The following is a 6874-nucleotide window of genomic DNA, read 5'->3' on the forward strand; positions in this document are numbered from 1 at the left end:
CATACCCTTGAGATCTAAAAAAAGGCAACATTTAAGGCCAGTTAAAGGTGTCTTCACTAAAGTACTTCCATTGGATATAGGAACTGGAACATCATTTTGAAATCCCCCCTTGATGATCTACTAATCTGCTTTTCCTAATATTGCAAGTGTATTGACTTGAACATGTATGAAGTTTCAGTGGCTCTAGTTATACTTCTCTAAAAAATAGCCGATGGAAACCAGGAAATCACGTATATGGCAACCCAGATAATGGATTTTTGCAATGGCAGTTTGGTAAAATGAAGAATGTTAAGGCACAGTTAAAGCAGTAACGGATTACTAAGTAATATGTGTATGGGTGTGGCTGTCTGTCTGTATCTGTGTCTGTGTCTGCCTCTGTCTCTATCTCCCTTTCCCTAAATGAGATAGAAAAATACCAATGTACACTGGAGGGCTAATGTTAGGAGGCTTTTAGCTATATTCATTAGAAGTCAACGAAATAGATTCTTTCTTTACCAAAGTTTCTGAGAGGTCCAGTGTGATCCCCAAGTAAATATTGCTTTGGCTAGGGTTTGGATCTTGAAAATAACCTCAATCAATATGGTCCTTCAATGGGCAACCTCAACACCACTTGAGACCTTGGTAGCAAGACAACACTTGAGGTAGCAGCTACAGCAGCTGAATCAAGATGGATCAGAGTCAGAGTCATGGTCATGGCCAGAGGTAGCAAGAAGGATGATAAGGACAAGAAAAGGAAATATGAAGCACCTGTACCAACTAGAGTGGAGAAATAGAAGAAGAAAACGAAGTGACCAGATGCTGCCAGCAAACTGCCACTGGTGACACCTTACACTCAGTGTCGCTTGAAATAACTGAAGTTAGAGATAATTAAAGATTATCTTCTCATGGAAGAAGAATTTCTTAGAAATCAGGAACAAATGAAGCTATTTGAAGCAAAGCAATAGGAGGAAAGATGGAAGGTGGATGACCTGGGGGGGGGGACCCTGATGTCGGTAGGCACCTTGGAAGAGGATCACTGATGACATTTGTGCCATGGTGTCCACATCTGTGGGCTCTGAGCACTGTGTCATCATCCTTTCCATCCTGGACAAGAACCTGCTGGAACCAGGCTGCTCAGTCCTGCTCAACCACAAAGTGTATGCGGTGATAGGGATGCTAATGGATGACACGGTCCCGCTGGTCACAGTGATGAAGGTGGAGAGGCTCCCCAGGAGACATATGCAGATATGGGTGGCTTAGACAACCAAATCCAGTATATTAAGGAATCTGAGGAATTGCCGCTCACTCATCCTGAATATTATGAAGAGATTGGTATAAAACACCCAACATTCTCTATAGGCCACCTGGCACAGGTAAAACTGTTGGCTAAAGCAGTAGGAAATGAAACATTGGCCACTTTCTTGAGAGTGGTGGGCTCACAACTTATTCAAAAGCACCTAGGCAACGGGCCCCTACTTGTATGGGAATTGTTTCGAGTTGCAGAAGAACACGAACTATCCATTGTGTTTATTGTTTAAATTGATGTCATTGGCACCGGAATGTAAGATTTGGACTCTGGAGGTGAGAGAGAAGTTCAGAGAACCATGTTGGTGCTGTTAAGCCACTTGAATCGTTTTGATTCAAGGGGGGATGTGAAAGTGATCATGGCCCCAAACCAGATAGAAACTTTGGATCCAGCACTTATCAGACCAGGCTTCATTGACAGAAAGATTGAGTTCCCCCTGCCAGATGAGAAAAAAAATAAGCTCACCTTCCACATTCATAAAAGCATGACTGTCCTGGCAGACAACGTGACTCTAGATGACTTGATCAGGGCAAAGATGATCTCTCTGGGGCCAACAATAAGGCAATCTGTACGGAAGCTGGGCTGATGGCCTTGAGGGAACGCAGAATGAAAGTAACAAATGTAGACTTCAAAAAATCTAAAGAAAACCTTGTTTATTCAAAACAACAAGGCACACCTGAGGGGCTCTATCTCTAGGAACCACAACTGCCTCAGGAAAGTGATGGGAGTTTTCCTGGCTCTCCACTGGGAAGCCATTAGTGCCTGCCCAGTGGAAACCATGGGTCAGATGATTTTACTAAAAATTCCCCTTTGTCTTAGCAAATGTGGCTTGTAGGTCTCACATCTGGCAATCTCTGTTGTCTATGCTGTGCAGCACTCTGCTTCCCAATAAAGTGCGTTTTTCAGAAAGAAAGATAGAAAGAAAGAAATGAGGAAGGAAAGAAGGAAGGAAGGAAGGAAGGAAGGAAGGAAGGAAGGAAGAATGGAAGGAAGGATGGACAGAAAGGAAGGAAGGAAGAAAAGAAGAAAGAAAGAAAGAAAGAAAGAAAGAAAGAAAGAAAGAAAGAAAGAAGGAAGGAAAGAAAGAAGGAAAGAAAGAAAGAAGGAAAGAGAGAAAGAAAAGATGAAAGAAAGAAAGAAAGAAAGAAAGAAAGAAAGAAAGAAAGAAAGAAAGAAAGAACACATCAGCCTCCACCCTAGACCACTGAATTGAAAACTCTGGGATCTGTAAACCATGGTTGAAGCAGTTCTGCCAAATGAATCTTGTTGGACATCAGCACACCTTTGTGTTTCTGAATGGAGGAGAAACACCAGCCAGTATGGTTGGGAAGTATTGCAACCTGTTCCCTGCCTGATATGCATGCACTAGCTGTAGGGAGCCTCTGTTACTAAAAGGAATAACACCAATGTAACAAACAATCAAAGTTCATTTGGGGGGAAGATGAAAATTAAATAGTCTATAAATCTGAATGAACTCGTTACTGTTTGTCCAGACAATAATTTCTCAATCTTAGCATTACTGATATTTTGAGAAGATAGTTATTACTTGGATAGGGAAGAGAGGACAAAAACATCCTATCATTCTTCCTAGATTCATATTTATTGTAGAGTGTTTAGCAGCAGTCCTAGGTGTGATTAGCACCTGCATCCATTTGGTTGTGACCACCAAGTATGTCCATATGTTACCCATTGTCCTCTGGGATGAGGGGTATAGCTGACTGTTAGAGCACTAGAGCAGAACGTGGAGGCCATGGGGGTGGTGCAGAGCGATGTAACATATGTACACAGATTTAAACGTATGTATTGATGAACTCTTCTCTTTCTGAACTAAAAATGTGTATCTATAAATTTTTAGAATGATTGTATTCTTTCGGCTTCTGAGGCTGATAACACTTATGAGGATCTTTCACCTTGCAACTCAGAAAAGACATCTAGAAAAATTAATCAGAAGACTGGTAAGTGGGCAGGACATGTTTGCTTCCCATCCTGGTAAAAGTATTAGGTAGCAATATCAAATTCTTTGTGGTTGACTTCTGTTTTACAGCTTCATCATTTTTTGTTCCTCCCAGGTGTCTGGCAATAAGAGACGATATGCCAAGGATGGATTTGACCTAGATTTAACTTACATCACTGGTTTGTGAAACTTAACTGTTGGTTGACTTCTCTTAATTATAGTACTGTTTTTTGAGAAACTTGTCATGTGATTGACTTATGTTTAATCCACATTTTCCTTTGAAGTAAGAATATTCCCTTTGATTTTCCCAAACCACAATGTTTTTTATCTAAGGCACATTGGTTTATGCTTTTTGTTTTTGATTTGTTACTACGTTGGCTTCTTTGGTGGTTCTGGGAAAAGAACTCAGTCTCTTGCTTGCTTGGGAGGCTCTCCTACTTCTGCCACACCACTAGCACTTTTTATGTAGTTGTTATTTTCAAGGTAGGCTCTTGCTTTCTATCCCACCTTTTCTGAGCTGCAGGCTTCTACTTGTATGCCATTGTACCAAGCCATTTATTGAGATGAAGTCTTTCCATGTTCCTCAGATCTTTGCCTCCTGAATAGCTGATTTCCAAGATTGAGCCAAAAATGCCTAGCTTTTTTGCTTTCTCTCTCTTCTTTTTTGTTTCTCTTCTTTCTTCCTTTCTCGGTCTCGCTTACCTTCTCTTCTTTCTTCTTTCCTTCCTTCCTTTCCATACTCTCAAAGTATTTTTCTCAATGATTTCATAGGCTACTGTGTTATGGTAATGGATTGGTAGATTACATCTGGGCACAGGTAATCTCATTCATTTCAAACCAAGACTCCCTGGTGGTTAGACAGTAAATACGATGCAATTTCAAGTGGCTCCATTAAAATTTCACTTATTATTTATTCAGTTTTGTTAGCTATCTAAGCATCCAAGAGAAAGAGACCTTAATCTTCTAAAATCCCAGAGAACAAGTTCATTATCCATGAGGTCAGGTTTGCTAAGGGAAGAGGGCTTCAAACACTAAGTTCCTGTTGAGCCTAAGGATATTATGATATTGCATAGCTTATTTATTTACTTTTGTATTGTATTGTCAGTCCTGGGGCTTGAACTCAGAACTTGATAACTGTCCTTGAGCTTCTTTTGCTCAAGGCTAGCACTTTACCAGTAGAGCCACACTGCCACTTCTGGTGTTTTCTGTTTATGTTGTCCTGAGGAATCCAACTCAGAGTGTTTTTGCATGCAAGTCAAACGCTCTGCCACAAAATCACCTCCTTAGACCTCTATTGCTTCATCTTAATGCATCATCTTGGTTATGTCACTATCATATCAACTCTTCTTGTACTCTGAGAAAAGAACCTGGATAGATGTACAAATAATTTTGTTATTATTGTTGTTCCCATCTGTACTGACTTTCCTAATAGGGATTCTTTTGCTTTCCAGACCGTCTTGTCGCCATGTCATTTCCATCCTCTGGGATACATACGTTCTATAGGAATCCAATGCAGGTAAGCATATTTGTGCAGCACAGAGTGAACTCTATAGACTCAAGAGCTTAGTGTTGAACCAGGCAAAGCAGTGTTCTACCATTTTATTCTTTCTGGTGAAAAATCATAAAAGCATGGTATCAACTTGCTTTTGTTTATGCGAAGCCCTGGAGGTCCTACTGATTAGTAAGAGCACCCATTTATTTATCTCAAGATAGAGTGGTTTGAACATTTGGATGGGGCTTAATGGAGTGGTTCCAATGATTAGGTACAGGACTGGCTACTTCACTGGGCTGATCTGGGCATCTCTGATCAGTTGCCGCTCCTCTGAGGACTAGCTAATCTGAATTGGCTTTTCTGATTGCCTCTCTGTTATTATGTCTCTTCTCCCAGGCAGCTAGATCTTGGGGACCATTGAGATGGCCTTAGGAACAGCAAGCAAATGAGTGTAATTCCATTAAGACTAAGTCTTCAAGTGAGTGTGAGTGGCCTTGAATTCATTAGCTAAGACAAAAATGAATTACAAAAGCAGTCTGGATTCAAGGATCAGAAAATAGGCTCCATCACAGGAGGAGAGGAATTGTGTCCCCATATGTAGTCTTTCAGAGAGAAGAAAGCCATGTCTAAAAATATATATGTTCTTTCACATAGATTCCCTGATAATTAAATAAGGGAAATCCCACTTTTGGCTCTGTAAGTGACTAACTTAATTTTAAGCCCCTTGAAGCTCCTTACTAAGAAAGTACATAAAATTTTGGGTTAGGGATATATGTACGTATGTATTCACATACAGTGAATTCCTGTAGTAATTCCTACTGTTTTTCCTTAATGAAATATAATTGGAGATCTGTGTATGGGTTCATATATAATGTATTTACATTCAGTGGTCAATGACAGGAAATACTCTGATGGGTGATCACTCAGTGTGTGAACATCAATGAATGTACTTGAAGTAAGTTCCTGGAATTCTCAGCAGCTTTATCACATAAGAGTACTGTTGTGTAAGCTGGGCATCAGTTATCCAAACTCTTATGAGACAAGCAAGCAAGTCCTAGTAGGAGAGTGCTTTCCTAGTATGCATGAAGCCCTGGGTTCCATTCCTTGGTATTACATTCACAGAAAAAGCCAGAAGTGGTGCTGTAGCACAAGTGGTAGAGCCCTAGCCTTGAGAAAATCCAAGGAGAGTACCTGGCACTGAATTCAAGCCCCAGGATTGGTAAAAAAAATAGTGTAAGAGAAAATGTAGAACCTCACTCATCATCAGAAAAATGCAGGTGGAAACCACAATGTGATAGCACTGCAACATTCCACAAGCATGACAATTATTGAATAGTTAAGAGGTAACACATGCTAGTAAACTGTGGAGAAAGATGGCCCATGGCAAGCTATTGATGGGGATATCAATTAGCATAGACATTCAAGAAAACAGTGTGAAGATTCTCAAACAAATCTCACTTCAATGATCCTGGGATCTAATCATACCTCGAGTGGGTGTTGATGCGACTTAAAGAGATCATTATGTGGCAGAGACATATGTACCCCTGGTTAAAAGCTCACTGCTCAGCAGTGAATAGCCAAGAGATGAAATCCACCTCTTAAGTTTCCATTCCAAGGTGAATGTTGTGGCACCTCTACATGATAGTGCATTGTTTACTCCTGCAAACAACTGTCTTTGTCAATAACACAAAAGGAGAAGTTATAGGTTAATCAAATAAGCCAAATGGCAAGTATGGAATATGTGAAATAAAAAAGCATTGATCTCAATGAAGATGAGCCTAGACTAGTGAATATCAGAAACTTGGGAGAATCAGAAGGAGGAAGGTTTGGACAAAGGTTGATCAATGAGCAAGAGATTATAATGACATAAGAGGCAACTTTTCGCTGAGCTGTTGCACAGTAGATTGATTACACACAACAGCATTGTGTTATATATTATTAAAGAAGAAAGGATTTTAAAGTTTCACTATGATGTTATCTAATGCTTGACATAATAGTTGTATTTAACCTGATTTATGTACATGTATGTATGTGTTTTTGTATGTGTATACGCATATACATGTGTGTGTCTCAAAATTTCATGTGATATTTAGTAATATGCATGATATTTATTCTTCCGTATGTATCAATAAAGAACAATACG

General features: G+C 39.8%; 1 pseudogene; it reads left to right on the forward strand.

The window, feature by feature from the left end:
• The first annotated feature begins 824 nt into the window (after positions 1 to 824).
• Positions 825 to 1981, forward strand: LOC150064930 (26S proteasome regulatory subunit 4 pseudogene; annotated as a pseudogene).
• The last annotated feature ends 4893 nt before the right edge of the window (positions 1982 to 6874 follow it).

Source organism: Megascapheus bottae, chromosome 3, assembly GCF_031878675.1.
Source record: "Megascapheus bottae isolate mThoBot1 chromosome 3, mThoBot2.hap1, whole genome shotgun sequence".
In the NCBI taxonomy this organism is placed as follows: Eukaryota; Metazoa; Chordata; class Mammalia; order Rodentia; family Geomyidae; genus Megascapheus; species Megascapheus bottae.